General features: G+C 45.7%; 2 non-coding genes across 2 annotated transcripts; one reads left to right on the top strand and one right to left on the bottom strand.

Moving 5' to 3' along the window:
- Nucleotides 1-3479: 3479 nt before the first annotated feature.
- trnai-uau (transfer RNA isoleucine (anticodon UAU)) lies at nucleotides 3480-3574 on the bottom strand. The gene is made up of 2 exons: nucleotides 3537-3574; nucleotides 3480-3515 (listed from the first exon to the last, which is right to left on the bottom strand). It is a non-coding gene; the product is annotated as a tRNA-Ile (tRNA).
- Nucleotides 3575-14314: 10740 nt separating this feature from the next.
- Nucleotides 14315-14409, top strand: trnai-uau (transfer RNA isoleucine (anticodon UAU)). Its single transcript has 2 exons — nucleotides 14315-14352; nucleotides 14374-14409. It is a non-coding gene; the product is annotated as a tRNA-Ile (tRNA).
- The last annotated feature ends 4620 nt before the right edge of the window (nucleotides 14410-19029 follow it).

Below are 19029 nucleotides of genomic sequence, written 5' to 3' on the forward strand. Positions count from 1 at the left end.
AGATAGTGATGTTCCCCAAGGGTCAGTGCTGATTTTTGTTCTTCATGTAAATGACATGAATCCAGGAATAGATAGCACAATTTCAAAATTTGATGATGACACCAAACTTGGAGCTGCAGCAACCAGTGAGCATAATATGAACAGCCTACAGCAGGACATAGATAGGACAGTAGAATGGACAGAATGGTGGCAGATAGAATTTTATCCTCACAAGTGTGAAGTGATGCATTTTGACAGAAGAATTAAGAAGAGGCAATGTAGACGTAATAGCATAGTTCGAAAGAGCGTGCTGGAACAGAGTGACCTGGGAGTGCTGGTGCATAGATCTTTGAAGGTGGCAAGATATACTGAGAGAATAGTTAGTAAAGCATAAGGAATCTTAGGCTTAATAAAAAGAAGTACTCAGTACAATTATGGTGAACCTTTACAAAGCTCTGGTTAGCCACAACTCTGTCCTGCTCGTGTCACCACATTTCAGGAACGATATAGGTAGGGGAGGTCCTTAATGAATCCTTTGCTTCAGTATTCACTTGTGAGAGGGACCTTGTCGTTTGTGAGGACAGCGTGGAACAGGCTGATATGCTCGAACAGGTTGATGTTAAGCAGGAGGATGTGCTGGAAATTTTGAAAGACATGATGATAGATAAGTCCCCGGGGCCATAAGGGATATACCCAAGGTTATTACGGGAAGCGAGGGAAGAATTTGCCGTGCCATTGGCGATGATTCAGTTTAGTTCAGAGATACAGCATTGAAACAGGCCCTTCGGCCCATCGAGTCTGTGCCGACCATCAACCGCTCATTTATACTCATCCTACACTAATCCCATATTCCTACCACATCCCCACCTGTCCCTATATTTCCCTATCACCTACCTATAACTAGGGGCAATTTATAATGGCCAATTAACCGATCAACCTGCAAATCTTTGGCATGTGGGAGGAAACCGGAGCACCCGGAGGAAACCCACGCAGACACAGAGAGAACTTTGATGATCCTTGCGTCCTCACTGTCCACTGGAGTGGTACCAGATGATTGGAGGGTGGCAAATGTTATTCCCTTGTTCAAGAAAGGGAATAGGGATAACCCTGGGGATTACAGACCAGTCAGTCTTACCTTGGTGGTGGGCAAATTATTGGAGAGGATTCTGGGAGACAGGATTTATGATTATTAGTTTAGTTTAGAGATACAGCACTGAAACAGGCCCTTTGGCCCACCGAGTCCGTGCCAACCATCAACCACCCATTTATACTAATCCGACACTAATTCCATATCCCTGCCACATCCCTACATTTTCCCTCCCACCTACCTATACTCGGGGCAATTTATAATGGCCAATTTACCTATCAACCTGCAAGTCTATGGCATGTGGGAGGAAACCGGAGCACCCGGAGGAAACCCACGCAGACACAGGGAGTACTTGCAAACTCCACACAGGCAGTACCCAGAATTGAACTCGGGTCACTGGAGCTGTGAGGCAGCGGTGCTAACCACTGCACCACTGTGCCGCCCAGGCTTGCAAAAGCATAGTTTGATTCGAGATAATAAGCATGGCTTTGTGAGGGGTAGATCATGCCTCACAAGCCTTATTGAATTCTTTGGGGATGTGACAAAACACATTGATGAAGGAAGAGCAGTGGATGTGGTGTATATGGATTTTAGCACGGCGTTTGTTAAGGTTCCCCATGGTAGGCTCATTCAGAAAGTAAGGAGGCATGGGATAAAGGGAAATTTGGCTGTCTGGATACAGAATTGGCTGGCCCATCGAAGACAGAGTGTGGTAGTTGGTCGAAAGTATTCAGCCTGGAGCTCGGTGACCAGTGGTGTTCCGCAGGGATCTGTTCTGAGACTTCTGCTCTTTGTGATTTTTATAATGACTTGGATGAGGAAGTGGAAGGTTGGGTTAGTAATTTTGCCGATGACACAAAGGTTGCTGGAGTTGTGGATAGTGTGGACGGCTGTTGTAGGTTGCAACGGGACATTGACAGGATGCAGAGCTGGGCTGAGAAGTGGCAGATGGAGTTCAACCTGGAAAAGTGTGAAGTGATTCATTTTGGAAGGTCGAATTTGAATGCAGAATATAGGCTTAAAGACAGGATTCTTGGCAGTGTGGATGAACAGAGGGATCTTGGGGTCCATGTCCATAGATCCCTCAAAGGTGCCACCCAAGTTGATAGGTTTGTTAAGAAGGCATATGGTGTGTTGGCTTTCGTTAACAGGGGGATTGAGTTTAAGAACAGCGAGGTTATGCTGCAACTCTATAAAGCCCTGGTTAGACCACACTTGGAATATTGTGTTCAGTTCTGGTCGCCTCATTATAAGAAGGATGTGGAAGCTTTCGAGAGTTTGCAGAGGAGATTTACCCGGCTGCTGCCTGGACTGGAGGGCATGTCTTATGCAGAAAGATTGAGGGAGCTCGGAATTTTCTCATTGGAGCGAAGAAGGATGAGAGGTGACTTGATAGAGGTGTATAAGATGATGAGAGGCATAGATAGAGTGGATAGCCAGAGACTTTTTCCCAAGGTGGAAATGGCTATCACCAGGGGGCATAATTTTAAGGTGACAGGAGGAAGGATTAGAGGAGATGTCAGAGGTAGGTTCTTTACATGGAGAGTGGTGGGTGCGTGGAATGCACTGCCAGCGGTGGTAGTTGAAGCAGATACATTAGGGACATTTAAGCAACTCTTGGATAGGTACACGGATGATAGTAGAATGAAGGGTATGTAGGTAGTTTGATCTTAGAGTAGGTGAAAGGGTCGTCACAACATCGTGGGCCGAAGGGCCTCTACTGTGCTGTCCTGTTCTATGTTCTATGTTCTTTGATATGAGGGTCCTTGAGAGGGTTCAGAGGAGATTTAGGAGAAGGGTTCCAGGGATGGAGCATTTTAGTTTCAATGTCAGGTTCGCATCCGCAGTATTTTGCTTTTATTTTAGGTTGGCAGAGCTGGGGTTGTTCTCCTTAGAACAAAAGAGATTGAGGGGAGATTTAATAGAAGTGTACCAGATTATGACAGGCTTGGATAAGTTAGACAAGGAAAAATTGTTCCCATTAACAGACTGCACAAGGAGTAGCGACCACAAATTGCCAGTTCTGTGGAAAAAAAGGATGTGGGGGAGTATGAGGAAGCACTGTTTATATATTTCAAGTGATAATGACCTGGAACTCGCTGCCCACAAGAGTGGTGGAAGCAGAAATGATCAATGCCTTCAGGAGGAATTCTGAGAAAAGCAGACTTGCAGGGCTACAGGCATCGAGCCTGCCTGCGTTGCTCTGTGCAGAGATGGCATGGACCGAGTTGTCTCCTTCTCTGCTGGAAATAACTATGAAGTTTTGCAGTGCTCTCACCACACGTGGCTCCTGTTCCTTTGATGTCACCTCACAGTGATATTGTTCCCCTTCTTCTGGCCAGTTCAGACCAACGAATGACTGCTCTCTGCACTGCACAGCTGTTTCTCATTGCTCCCCGTGTCTAAAATTCTGTGCTCCAGGTGAGGCTCGAACTCACAACCTCGGCATAGCTCATTAATTGCACTGCTGTATAAGTACCACGCGCTTACCGATTGCGCCACAGGAGCCACATTGCTCCCAACATAGTATGGCGAATTACAGGCAAGTTAGCCGAACATCAGTCGTCTGGAAAATGTCCGAATCTATCAGAAAGGAAGTATTAACAAGCACTGGGAAAATCATTCTCTGATCAAACGAAGTCAACATGTTTTTACTGAATGGAAATCTTGATTGACAGATTTATTCCAGAATTCTGAGGATGTAACTGAAAGGGCAGGATTGTAGTATAATTGGATTTCCAAAAGGCATTCGGTAAGATACCATCGAAGATTAATACACTCGATAAAGGCTCATGGAATTGAAGTAATATATGAACATGCAAGGAGGACTTGGAGGTTAACAGACAGAAAGCAACGAGTAGGGATAAATGGAGCATTTTCAAGATATCAGACTGCAACTCGTGGAGTGCCTCAAGGATCAGTGCTGGGGCCAAACTTTGTCCAACACCGAGTGTGTGGTGGAAGTGGATTCGGTCCTGGGTTGAAGAGAAGATTAGTCCTTATCATCATTGATGCCAGCCTCGAGAGAATTCCATTAAATCCACGTGCTATCAAGAGACGGGTGAAAGCACTGAATATAGAAAACACAATGGGCCCTGACACAATTCCAACTGTCATACTGAAGATCTGTGCTCTCGAACCAGCTGTGGCCTGAGAGAAGCTGGTTAAGTACAATTGCAAAAAGCACATCTTCCTGTCAATGAGCAGGGATATTCGATGGTAGTTGTTGCAGTCACTGCGGTCACCTTTGTTCTTATGGAGGGTGATGATATTGGCATTGTGCATGTCCTGTGATACTGCTCCCTCGTCCCAGCACAGGCAAATCATTTCGTCGAGAGCTGAGAGTATAGCAGGCTGAGCACTCTTGATTATTTCAGGGGCAATGCCATCCTTCCCAGGGGCTTTTCCACTGGCTAGAGAATCAATGGCATCAGTTCCGATTTTGTTGGATGTACGTCCAGCTCATCCATGACTGGCAGAGACTGGGCTGCATTCAGGGCGGTCTGAGTGACCACATTTTCCCTGGAGTGCAGTTCTCGGGAGCGCTCCACCCAGAGGTCCATTTGCTTGCGTTGGTCAGTGATTGTGTCCCCGATTTGGATTTGAGGGGGCGATCTTCTTGATGGTTGGCCCAGAAGCTCTCTTAATGCCATCATACATATCTCTGATGTTTTCGGTGTCGGAGGCAAGCTGAATATGGCTGCATAGGTGTTGCCAGTAGTCATTTGCTCAGCGTCTAGCTGTTCATTGAGCAGCGTTTCTGGCTGCTTTAAGTTCTACGGATGTCAGCTCGATGGGGGCTTTCTTGTAGTTCAACAGTGCAATGCACTTCGCGGCTATGATAGGTTCCAGCTCTTCAAACTGAGATTGAAACCAGTCTGCATTCTGCTTCACACGTTTTCCATAGGTGGTCAAAGCTGACTCATAGATGGCGTCTCTGATGTGGACCCACTTGGTCTCTGCATCCCCTGTGGGAGTGTTTTGAAGGGCTTTTTCAAGTGAATTTAGAAATTTATGCAACAGCTGTGGATAATAAATTCTGCTCGTGTTGATGTGCGAGTGGCTCTTCTGCTTGGAGTGATGCAGCTTCTTTGGTTTGAGTCTAACCTTGCTGCACACCAGGGAGTGGCCGGGATTAGCAATTAATTGGATGAATTAATTGCACAAATGGATGTAAATGGGTATGATATAGTTGGGATTACGGAGACATCGCTGCAGGCCGACCAGAGATGGGAAACGAACATCCAGGGTTATTTGAAATAAAAACAAAAAATGCTGGAAATACTCAGCAGGTCTGGCAGCATCTGTGGAGAGAGAAGCAGAGTTAACGTTTCAGGTCAGTGACCCGTCTTCAGAACTGGCAAATATTAGAAATGTAAAATGTTATAAGCAAGTAAAGTGTGGGTGGGGCAAGAGATAACAAGGAGAAGGTGTAGATAGGACAAGGCCACAGAATAGCTGACCAGAAGGTCATGGAGCAAAGATATGTTAATGGTGTGCTGAAAGACAAAGCATTCGGACAGAAAGGGTGTCAACGGACTGAAAATTGAACAGCCACAAGGGCCAAAATGAAAAAAACAGTGGGTAAGCAAACTGAACAAACTAATGGATGGCAGATGAAGTATAATGTGAATAATGTGAGGTTATCCACTTTGGTCGCAAAAACAGGAAGGCAGATTATTATCTGAATGCCTATAAACTGAGAGAGGAGAATATGCAACGAGACCTGGGTGTTCTCGTATACCAGTCACGAAACGTAAGCATGCAGGTGCGACAGGTGTTTAAATAAAGGCAAATGTTATGTTGGCCTTCATTGCGATAGGATTCGAGTAAAGGAACAGGAATGTCTTGCTGCAATTATACAGGGCCTTGGTGAGGCCACACCTGGAATGCTGTGTAGCTTTGGTCTCCTTATCTGAAGTAGGATGTTCTTGCTATAGAGGGAGCGCAACAAAGGTGCACCAGACTGAATTTTGGGTTGGCGAAACTGACATGTGAGAGATTGAATTGGTGAGGATTATATTCGCTGGAGTTCAGAAGAGTGAAGGGGCGGGGATGGGGTGGGGTGGGGGGTGGGGGCTGGATCTCACAGAAACCTATAAATTTCTAATAGGCCTTGATAGGGTAGATGCAGGAAGGATGTTCCCGATGGTGAGGGAGTCCAGAACCAGGGGTCATAGTCTCAGGATACGGGGTAAACCATTGCTCAGTGATGCTCAGTTTGGGTTCTGCCAGGGCCAATCAGCTCCTGACCTCATTACAGCCTTGGTTCAAACATGGACAAAAGAGCTGAACTCAAGAGGTGAGGTGAGAGTGACTGCCCTTGACATTAAGGCAGCATTTGGCTGAGTATGGCATTAAGGAGCCCTAGCAAAACAGAGGTCAATGGGAATCAGGGGGAACATCCTCCGCTGGCTGGAATCATATCTAGTGCAAAGGAAGATGGTTGTGGTTGTTGGAGGTCAATCATCTGAGCTCCAGGACATCACTGCAGGAGTTCCTCAGGATAGTGTCCGAGGCCCAACCATCTTCAGCTGCTTCATCAATGGCCTTCCTTCAATCATAAGGTCAGAAGTGGGGATGTTCACGGATGATTGCACAATGTTCAGCACCATTCGTGACTCCTCAGATACTGAAGCAGTCTGTGTAGAAATGCAGTAAGACCTGGACAATATCCAGGCTTGCGCTGAGAAGTGGCAAGTAACATTCCCGCCATACAAGTGCCAGGCAATGGCCATCACCAACAAGAAACAATCTAACCATCTCCCCTTGACATTCAACAGCATAACCATCGCAGAATCCCCAACTCTCAGCATCCTAGGGGTTACCATTGACCAGAAACAGAACTGGAGTAGCCATATAAATATCGTGGCTGCAAGAGCAGGTCAGAGGCAAGGAATCCTGAGGAGAGTAACGCACCTCCTGACGCCCCAAAGCCTGTCCACCATCTACAAGTCAGGAGTGGGATGGAATACTCTCCACTTGCCTGGATGGGTGCAACTCCAACAACACTCAAGAAGCTCGACACCATCCAGGACAAAGCAGCCCACTTGATTGGCACCCCATCTACAAACATTCACTCCCTCTACCACCGACGCACAATGGCAGCAGTGTTTACCTTTCTAGAGTTGGCTGCTCACTTTGCTGGTTGGAAATGTTCAAATGTCTCAGTATCAATCAGAGATTGAGAGTTTGTCATAAACTGAACAAAAGGCAAAATATGGGTGCGAAATAAACAAACAAATCAGCCTGTTGAAGGGGAAGAAATGGGAAAAGCAGCTAATATTAAAAGGCGTGGGCGAGCTTCAATGGTGTTCGAGTGGAGTGGGCTCAATGCATTCACTCTCGCGTTCTGGGTTTGATTCCTAGTCAGAAAGTAATCAGTTTCTTTTACTGTTATGACAACTCTCACAAACGTGACTGGCATTAAAAAAAAAGCAAATGGTTCGCAACTCTGCCGGTCATAGAGTTATACAGCAGAAAAACACGCCCTTTGGCCAATTGTGTCTGTGCTGGGAATGAAGCACCGAATTATTCTAATCCCATTTTTCAGCACTTGGTCCATAGCCTTGTATTCTCTGCCGTTTCAAGTGCTCATCGAAATACTTGGTAAATGTTGTGAGGGTTCCTGCCTCTTCCAATCCTTCAGGTGGTGTTGTCCAAATTCCAACCGCCCTCTGAGTGAACTTTTTCCCTCAAATCCACTCTAAACCTCCTGCCCCGCCACCTTAAATCTATGCCCCCTGGTTATTGACCCCTCCGCTAAGATAAACGTTTCTTCCTATCTAACCTATCAATGCCCCTCATACTTTTGTATACCTCAATCATGTCCCCCTTCAGTCTTCTCTGCTCTCAGGAAAATAACCAGAGTCATTTCAGTCTCTCTTCATAGCGGAAATGCTCCAGGTCAGGCAACATGGGTGGCACAGTGGCGCAGTGGTTAGCACCGCAGCCTCACAGCTCCAGGGACCCGGGTTCGATTCTGGGTACTGCCTGTGTGGAGTTTGCAAGTTCTCCCTGTGTCTGCGTGGGTTTTCTCCGGGTGCTCCGGTTTCCTCCCACAAGCCAAAAGACTTGCAGGTTGGAAGGTAAATTGGCCATTATAAATTGTCACTAGTATAGGTAGGTGGTAGGGAAATATAGGGACAGGTGGGGATGTTTGGTAGGAATATGGGATTAGTGTAGGATTAGTATAAATGGGTGGTTGATGTTCGGCACAGACTCGGTGGGCCGAAGGGCCTGTTTCAGTGCTGTATCTCTAATCTAATCTAAACATCGTCGTGAATCTCCTCAACACCCTCTCCAGGGCAATCACATCCTTTCTATAGTGTGCTGCCCAGAGTACTGTGCACAGTACTCCAGCTGTGGCCTAACTAGCGTTTGATACAGCTCCATCATAACCTCCCTGCTCTTATATTCTATGCCTCGGCTGAGAAAGGCAATTATCTCATATGTCTGCCTAACCACCTCATCTACCAGTGCTGCTGCTTTCAGTGATCTATAGACAAGTACACCAAGGTCCCTCTGACCTTCTGTATTTCCTAGGGTCCTACCATCCATTGTATATTCCATTGCCTTGTTAGTCATCCCAAAATGCATCACCTCACACTTATCAGGATCAAATTCCATTTGCCACTGCTCTGCCCATCTTACCAGCCCCTCTATATCGTCCTGTAATCTAAGGCTTTCCTCCTCACTATTTATGACGCCACCAATTTTCGTGTCTTCTGCGAAATTAGTGATCAAACCTCCTATATTCATGTCTAAATCATTAATGTACACTACAAACAGCAAGGGTCCCAGCACTGATCCCTGCGCTACACCACTGGTCACAGGCTTCCACTCACAAAAACAACCCTCGACGACCACCCTCTGCCTCCTGCCACTAAGCCAATTGTGGATCCACTTTGCCAAATTTCCCTGCATCCCATGGGCCTTTACCTTCTTAACCAATCTCCCATGCGGGACCTTATCAAAAGACTTACTAAAGTCCATTTGACTACATCAACTGGTTTACCCACATCTACACATCTAGTCACCACCTCAAAGAATTCAATCAGGTTAGTTAGACACGATCACCGCCCCCCCCCCCCCCCCCGCCAACCCCTCCCTCTTACAAAGACATGTTGACTATCTCTGGTTAATCCCTGCCTCTCCAAGTGGAGATTAATCCTGTCCCTCAGAATTTCTTCCAATAGTTGCCCAACCACTGATGTTAGACTCACCAGTCTGTCATTACCTGCTTTATCCCTGCTACCCTTCTTGAATAAAGGTACCACATTCGCTGTCCTCCAATCCTCTGGTATGTCTCCTGTGGCCAGAGAGGATCTGGAAATTTGTGTCAGAGCCCCTGCTATCACCTCCCTTGCCTCACATCATAGCCTGGGATACATCTCATCTTGGCCTGGGGATTTATCAAATTTTAAGCCCGCTAAAACAGCTAATGATTCCTCCCTTTCAATGTTAATATGTTCAAGTATATCACAATCTCCCTCCCTGATCTCGACACCCACATCATCCTTCTCCATAGTGAACACAGGTGAAAAGTAATCTTTTAAAACTTCACCTATAACCTCCGGCTCCACACACAGATTGCCACTTTGGAATGTGGTTTAGATTAGAGATAGATTAGATTAGATTAGATTAGAGATACAGCACTGAAACAGGCCCTTCGGCCCACCGAGTCTGTGCCGAACATCAGCCACCCATTTATACTAATCCTACACTAATCCCATATTCCTACCAAACATCCCCACCTGTCCCTATATTTCCCTACCACCTACCTATACTAGTGACAATTTATAATGGCCAATTTACCTACCAACCTGCAAGTCTTTTGGCTTGTTGCGCTCCCTCGACAGCAAGAACATCCTACCTCAGATAAAGAGACCAAAACTACACAGTATTCCAGGTGTGGCCTCACCAAGGCCCTGTATAATTGCAGCAAGACATTCATGCTCCTGTACTCGAATCCTATCGCAACGAAGGCCAACATAACATTTGCATTTATTTGAACACCTGTCGCACCTGCATGCTTACGTTTAGTGACTGGTGTACGAGAACACCCAGGTCTCATTGGATATTCTCCTCTCTCAGTTTATAGGCATTCAGATAATAATGTGCCTTCCTGCTTTTGCCACCAAAGTGGATAACCTCACATTTATTCACATTATACTTCATCTGCCATACATTAGTTTGTTCAGATTGCTTACCCACTATTTTTTTTCATGTTGGCAATTGCGGCTGTTCAATTTTCAGTCCATTAACACCCTTTCTGTACGAATGCTTTGTCTTTCAACACACCATTAACATATCTTTGCTCCATGACCTTCACAGCTATTCTGTGACCTTGTCCTATCTACACCTTCTCCTTGTTATCTCTTGCCCCACCCACACTTTACTTGCTTATAACCTTTTACATTTCTAATATTTGCCAGTTCTGAAGAAGGGTCACTGACCTGAAACGTTAACTCTGCTTCTCTCTCCACAGATGCTACCAGACCTGCTGAGTATTTCCAGCACTTTTTGTTTTTATTTCAAATAACCCTGGATGTTCGTTTCCCATCTCTGGTCAGCCTGCAGCGGTGTCTCCGTAATCCCAACTATATCATACCCATTTACATCCATTTGTGCAATTAATTCATCCAATTTATTGCTAAACCGGCCACTGCCTGGTGTGTAGCAAGGTTAGACTCAAACCAAAGAAGCTGCATCACTCCAAGCAGAAGAGCTACTCGCACATCAACATGAGCAGAATTTCTTATCCACAGCCCCCATCGAGCTGACATCCGTAGCACTTAATGCAGCCAGAAACGCTGCACAAAGAACAGCCAGGCACTGAGCAAATGACTACTGGCAACACCTATGCAGCCATATTCAGCTTGCCTCCGACACCGGAAACATCAGAGATATGTATGATGGCATTAAGAGAGCTTCTGGGCCAACCATCAAGACGATCGCCCCCTCAAATCTAAATCGGGACACAATCACTGACCAACGCAAGCAAATGGACCTCTGGGTGGAGTGCTACCTAGAACTACACTCCAGGGAAAATGTGGTCACTCAGACCGCCCTGAATGCAGCCCAGTCTCTGCCAGTCATGGATGAGCTGGACGTACATCCAACAAAATCGGAACTGATGCCATTGATTCTCTAGCCAGTGGAAAAGCCCCTGGGAAGGATGGCATTGCCCCTGAAATAATCAAGAGTGCTCAGCCTGCTATACTCTCAGCTCTCGACGAAATGCTTTGCCTGTGCTGGGACGAGGGAGCAGTACCACAGGACATGCGCGATGCCAATATCATCACCCTCTGTAAGAACAAAGGTGAATGCAGTGACTGCAACAACTACCATCGAATATCCCTGCTCAGCACAGTGGGAAAAGTCTTCACTCGAGTCCCTTCAAAAAGGCTCCAGATGCTGGCCGAGCGTGTCTACCCTGAGGCACAGTGTGGCTTTCGAGCAGAGTGATTGACCATTGATATGCTGTTCTCACGTCGTCAGCTGCAGGAGAAAGGCTGTGAACATTTGCCCCTCTACGTTGCTTTCATTGATCTCACCAAAGCCTTTGACCTCGTCAGCAGACGTGGTCTCTTCAGACTACGAGAAAAGATCGGATGTCCACCAAAGCTACTAAGTATCATCACCTCATTCCATGACAATATGAAAGGCACAATTCAGCATAGCGGTGCCTCATCAGATCCGTTTCCTATCCTGAGTGGCGTGAAACAGGGCTGTGTTCTCGCACCCACACTGTTTGGGATCTTCTTCTCTCTGCTGCTCTCACATATGTTCAAGTCTTCAGAAGAAGGAATTTTCCTCCACACAAGATCAGGTGGCAGGTTGTTCAACTTTTCCCGTCTAAGAGCGAAGACCAAAGTACGGAAAGTACTCATCAGGGAACTCCTCTTTGCTGACGATGCTGCATTAACATCTCACACTGGAGAGTGTCTGCAGAGTATCATCGACAGGTTTTCGGCTGCCTGCAACGAATTTGGCCTAACCATCAGCCTCAAAAAACGAACATCTTGGGACAGGACGTCAGAAATGCTCCATCCATCTATATTGGCCACCACGCTCTGGAAGTGGTTCAAGAGTTCAGCTGCCTGGGCTCAACTATCACCAGTAACCTGTCTCTCGATGCACAAATCAACAAGCGCATGGGAAAGGCTTCCACTGCTATGTCCAGACAGGCCAAGAGAGTGTGGGAAAATGGCGCACAGACACGGAACACAAGGTTCCGAGTGTATCAAGCCTGTATCCTCAGTACCTTGCTCTACAGCAACGAGGCCTGGACAACGTATGTCAGCCAAGAGCGAAGTTTCAATTCATTCCATCATCGCTGCCTCCAGAGAATCCGTGGCATCAAGTGGCTGCATCGTATCTCTAACACAGAAGTCCTTGAGGCGGCCAACATCCCCAACTTATACACCCTACTGAGCCAGTGGCACTTGAGATGGCTTGGCCATGTGAGCTGCATGGAAGATGGCAGGATCCACAAGGACACATTGTACAGTGAGCTCGTCACTGATATCAGACCCACCAACTGTCCATGTCTCCGCTTTAAACATGTCTGCAAACGCGACATGAAGTCCTGTGACATGGATCACAAGTCGTGCGAGTCAGTTTTCAGTGATCTCCAGAGCTGGTGGGCAGCCATAAAGGCGGGGCTAACGTGTGGCGAGTCAAAGAGACTTAGCAGTTGGCAGGAAAAAAGTCAGAAGTGCAAGGGGAGAGCCAACTACGTAACAGCCCCGACAACCAATTTTATCTGCAGTACCTGTGGAAGAGTCTGTCACTCTCGAATTGACCTTTTTCGCCACTCCAGGCGCTGTTCCACAAACCACTGACCACCTCCAGGCGCTTACCCATTGTCTCCCAAGACAAGGAGGCCAAAGAAGAAGATCGTTAATACTCCACGCGTTAAGTCACAAAGCCTTAAGGCTTGTCTTTTTTACGTTGCTTGTCTCCTTCCCACTATTTTTCACTGTGGCCCTGTTTGATTCAGGCCCTTGATTTCTCTGCCTATCACTTTTCTTATTCCCCTTAATGTCTTTTGTTCTTGTCCTTGATCCCCCTTCCTCTGACTCCTTGCAAAGTTTCCCATCCCCCTGCCATTTTAGTTCAATCCCCCCCCCCCCTCCGAACCACTCGAGCAAACACTCCCCCTGGGACATACCTTTGTGTTAGGTAAGACGTCATCTCGTGGAGCATTTTCCCCCTCTTTCCCATTGCCTCCAGTTTAGCTCGGGCTCCTTGATCCCATACTAGGTCTAATGTTATTTTTATGTCAATTTCAGTCACTGTCACCTCTTGAATACAGCTCTATTTTCCATGTTTGGTCAAGGTTGCAAGTCTGGAATTGAGTGCCCCTGGTGGAACCCAAACTGAGCATCGGTCAGCGATGTGTTACTGAGTAAGTGTTTATTGATAGCACTGTCAACGATACCTTCCACAACTTTGCTGATGATTGAGAGCAGACTGATGGGGTAATTAATGGGCGGATTGGACTTTTCCCGATTTTTGTAGACAGGACATAGCTGGGCAAATTGCGCATTGTCAGGAAGATGTGCTTTTTGCAATTGTACTGAAACAGCTTCTCTCAGGCCACAGCTGGTTCAAGAGCACAGGTCTTCAGTATGACTGTTGGAATTGTGTCAGGGCCCATCGTGTTTTCTATCTTCAGTGCTTTCACCTGTCTCTTGATAGCACGTGGATTTAATGGAATTCTCTCGAGGCTGGCATCAATGATGATAAGGACCAATCTTCTCTTCAACCCAGGACCGAATCCGCTTCCACCACACACTCGGATTTGGACAAAGCTTTGGCCCCAGCACTGATCCTTGAGGCACTCCACGAGTTGCAGTCTGATATCTTGAAAATGCTCCATTTATCCCTACTCGTTGCTTTCTGTCTGTTAACCTTTAAATCCTCCTTGCATGTTAATATATTACTTCAATTCCATGAGCCTTTATCTAGTGTATTAATCTTCGATGGCATCTTACCGAATGCCTTTTGGAAATCCAATTATACTACATTCCTGCCCTTTCAGTTACATCCTCAGAATTCTGGAATAAATCTGTCAATCAAGATTTCCATTCGGTAAAAACATGTTGACTTCGTTTGATCAGAGAATGATTTTCCCAGTGCTTGTTAATACTTCCTTTATGATAGATTCAGACATTTTCCAGATGACTGATGTTCGGCTAACTTGCCTGCAATTCGCCATACTATGTTGGGAATAATGTGGCTCCTGTGGCGCAATTGGTAAGCGTGTGGTACTTATACAGCATTGTAATTAATGAGCTATGCCGAGATTGTGAGTTCGAGCCTCACCTGGAGCACAGAATTTTAGACACGGGGAGCAATGAGAAACAGCTGCACAGTGCAGAGAGCAGTGGTTCGTTCGTCTGAACTGGCCAGAAGAAGGGGAACAATATCACTGTGAGGTGACATCAAAGGAACAGGAGCCACGTGCGGTGAGAGCACTGCAAAACTGCATAGTTATTTCCAGCAGCGAAGGAGACAACTCGGTCCATGCCATCTCTGCACAGAGCAACGCAGTCAGGCTCGAAGCCCGTAGCCCTGCAAGTCTGCTTTTCTCAGAATTCCTCCTGAAGGCATTGATCATTTCTGCTTCCACCATTCTTGAGGGCTGCGACTTCCTGGTCATTATCACTTGAGATATAAAAACAGTGCTTCCTCATACTCCCCCACATCCTTTTTTTCCACAGAACTGGCAATTTGTGGTCGCTACTACTTGTGCAGTCTGTTAATGGGAACAATTTTTCCTTGTCTAACTTATCCAAGCCTGTCATAATCTGGTACACTTCTATTAAATCTCCCCTCAATCTCTTTTGTTCTAAGGAGAACAACCCCAGCTCTGCCAACCGAAAATAAAAGCAAAATACTGCGGATGCGAACCTAACCTTGTAACTAAAATGCTCCATCCCTGGAACCCTTCTGCTAAATCTCCTCTGAACCCTCTCAAGGACCCTCATATCATAGAACATAGTACACAGAACAGTACAGCTCAGTACAGGCCCTTCGGCCCACGTTGTTGTGCCGACCTTTTTACCTACTCTAAGATCAAACTACCTACATACCCTTCATTCTACTATCATCCATGTACCTATCCAAGAGTTGCTTAAATGTCCCTAATGTATCTGCTTCTACTACCGCCGCTGGCAGTGCATTCCACGCACCCACCACTCTCCGTGTAAAGAACCTACCTCTGACATCTCCTCTAAACCTTCCTCCTGTCACCTTAAAATTATGCCCCCTGGTGATAGCCCTTTCTGCCCTTGGAAAAAGACTCTGGCTATCCACTCTATCTATGCCTCTCATCATCTTATACACCTCTATCAAGTCACCTCTCATCATTCTTCGCTACAATGAGAAAAGCCCGAGCTCCCTCAACCTTTCTGCATGAGACATGCCCTCCAGTCCATGCAGCATCCTGGTAAATCTCCTCTGCAAACTCTCGAAAGCTTCCACATCCTTCTTATAATGAGGCGACCAGAACTGAACACAATATTCCAAGTGTGGTCTAACCAGGGCTTTATAGAGTTGCAGCACAACCTCGCTGCTCTTGAACTCAATCCCCCTGTTAACGAAAGCCAACAGACCATATGCCTTCTTAACAAACCTATCAACTTGGGTGGCACCTTTGAGTGATCTATGGACATGGACCCCAAGATCCCTCTGTTCCTCCACACTGCCAAGAATCCTGTCTTTAAGCCTATATTCTGCATTCAAATTCGACCTTCCAAAATTAATCACTTAACACTTTTCCAGGTTGAACTCCATCTGCCACTTCTCAGCCCAGCTCTGCATCCTGTCAATGTCCCGTTGCAACCTACAACAGCCCGCCACACTATCCACAACTCCAGCAACCTTTGTGTCATCGGCAAAATTACTAAACCAACCTTCCACTTCCTCATCCAAGTCATTTATAAAAATCACAAAGAGCAGAAGTCTCAGAACAGATCCCTGCGGAACACCACTGGTCACCGAGCTCCAGGCTGAATACTTTCCACCTACTACCACACTCTGTCTTCTATGGGCCAGCCAATTCTGTATCCAGACGGCCAAATTTCCCTGTATCCCATGCCTCCTTACTGTCTGAATGAGCCTACCATGGGGAACCTTATCAAACGCCGTGCTAAAATCCATATACACCACATCCACTGCTCTTCCTTCATCAATGTGTTTTGTCACATCCTCAAAGAATTCAATAAGGCTTGTGAGGCATGACCTGCCCCTCACAAAGCCATGCTGACTGTCTCTAATCAAACTATGCTTTTACAAATAATCATAAATCCTGTCTCTCAGAATCCTCTCCAATAATTTGCCCACCACCAAGGTAAGACTGACTGGTCTGTAATTCCCAGGGTTATCCCTAATCCCTTTCTTGAACAAGGGAATAACATTTGCCACCCTCCAATCATCTGGTACCACTCCAGTGGACAGTGAGGACGCAAAGATCATCAAAGTTCTCCCTGTGTCTGCGTGGGTTTCCTCCGGGTGCTCCGGTTTCCTCCCACATGCCAAGGATTTGCAGGTTGATAGGTTAATTGGCCATTATAAATTGCCCCTAGTATAGGTAGGTGATAGGGAAATATAGGGACAGGTGGGGATGTGGTAGGAATATGGGATTAGTGTAGGATTAGTATAAATGAGTGGTTGATGGTCGGCACAGACTCGATGGGCCGAAGGGCCTGTTTCAATGCTGTATCTCTGAACTAAACTGAATCATCGCCAATGGCACGGCAAATTCTTCCCTCGCTTCCCGTAATAACCTTGGGTATATCCCTTATGGCCCCGGGGACTTATCTATCATCATGTCTTTCAAAATTTCCAGCACATCCTCCTTCTTAACATCAACCTGTTCGAGCATATCAGCCTGTTCCACGCTGTCCTCACAAACGACAAGGTCCCTCTCACAAGTGAATACTGAAGCAAAGGATTCATTAAGGACCTCCCCTACCGATATCGTTCCTGAAATGTGATGACAAGAGTGGGACAGAGTTGTGGCTAACCAGAGCTTTATAAAGGTTCACCATAATTGTACTGAGTACTTCTTTTTATTAAGCCTAAGATTCCTTATGCTTTACTAACTATTCTCTCAGTATATCTTGCCACCTTCAAAGATCTATGCACCAGCACTCCCAGGTCACTCTGTTCCAGCACGCTCTTTCGAACTATGCTATTACGTCTACATTGCCTCTTCTTAATTCTTCTGTCAAAATGCATCACTTCACACTTGTGAGGATAAAATTCTATCTGCCACCATTCTGTCCATTCTACTGTCCTATCTATGGCCTGTTGTAGGCTGTTCATATTATGCTCACTGGTTGCTGCAGCTCCAAGTTTGGTGTCATCATCAAATTTTCAAATCGTGCTATCTATTCCTGGATTCATGTCATTTACATGAAGAACAAAAATCAGCACTGACCCTTGGGGAACATCACTATCTAACATCCTGCAGTCTGAAAAACAACCATTTTCTTTGACTTGTTGTTTTCAGTCCTTAAGCCAATATTTTATCCAACTGGACACTGACCGTCCTATTCCATGAGTCACAATTTTATTAACAAGGCTTTAATGTGATACCTTATCAAATATTTTATTAAAATCCATATAAACAACATTCAGCACACTCCCTTCATCAAAATTCTCCTTTACTTCATAAAAAAATTCAATTAAATTAGTCATGCATGATCTGTCTTTTACAAATCCATGCTGGTTATTTTAATTACCTCGAACCTCTCTACGTGTAAATTGATATTTTCCCTGACTATTGTTCCGAAAATCTTACCCACTACTGATGTTAAACCAACTGGCCTGTAATTGCTAGGACTGACCTTACACGTTTCTTGGCACCTTCTCTGGCACCTTCTATCCTGACTCAAATTTCCAGAACTTGTGGAAAGACCTTGACCCATCTTGGACTGAGTCTGAGGAGAGGTTTCTCCAACAGAGGCTGATTTTGACCTTGAGCTACATTTGAAATTTCCATTTCATCAGACATGTCTCTCTAACTGTGCCTTGGATCTGAACTCAAACATTTTCTTGCACAAGTTACTGGCATGTTTTGTGTTTGAGTAACTATTGGTGCTCAACTCGTAACAAAACTATCTGATTTATCAGACACATTTGATTCTTTCCAACTTCCTTCTTTTTTTTGCGAACCTCTGAAGGTAAAAAATGAACGATATGTCGAAACCTAACTTTTCCACGACAAAACATCTTGACTAAATATGTACGAGTCCCACATCTTCCACCACTCTTCCTGGTCGCCACTTCAACCACTTGTGATGATGAATCTTCACTCTCATCTTCTGGTTCAACTTCAGAATTCTTTCTCCCACGCTACCCCTATCATGACTCTCTTTCTGTCTTGATTGTTTTTCTTCTACTGACAGTGCTAAATGTGGCTTCAGCAATGAAAACCTCATTCTGGCCTGTCTTATGAGAAACAGGTCCCTCATAATTTTATACACCTCCATTACATCTCCCCTTAACTTCCTCTGTTCCAAGGAATACAAACCCAGCCTTATCCAATCATTCCTCAGCTGATCTGCATGTAAATGACGTTCAGGATGAGTTTCCGAGTTTTTCTCCCTGAATCTAATGAATCCGATCATTGTCATTGGAATCCTTTTCGACGTGGATCCAATGCTATTTGTTCCCCAGGAAGTGACCATTCTCATTCTGTGACAGAGACGTTTTTTGTTTTGTACAAAAGCTGCACTGGAGCTTCCCACTTTCAAAGTATTATCATTTACTGTACATTCGGCTGCATCTACAAACTTGTCTCTCACATGTCCAGTGATTCGGAGGACACTTGTAAATCAGGAATTGTGACATTCACAACAGCGTGCTGGAGAAAGATACAGTTTGAGTGTGGGTGCCAGTGGTGGAGGAATGGAGAGCTGGGATTCGCCCGTGAAAGCAGCAAC

The sequence above is a fragment of the Heterodontus francisci genome, chromosome 34 (assembly GCF_036365525.1).
Source record: "Heterodontus francisci isolate sHetFra1 chromosome 34, sHetFra1.hap1, whole genome shotgun sequence".
Classification (NCBI taxonomy): domain Eukaryota; kingdom Metazoa; phylum Chordata; class Chondrichthyes; order Heterodontiformes; family Heterodontidae; genus Heterodontus; species Heterodontus francisci.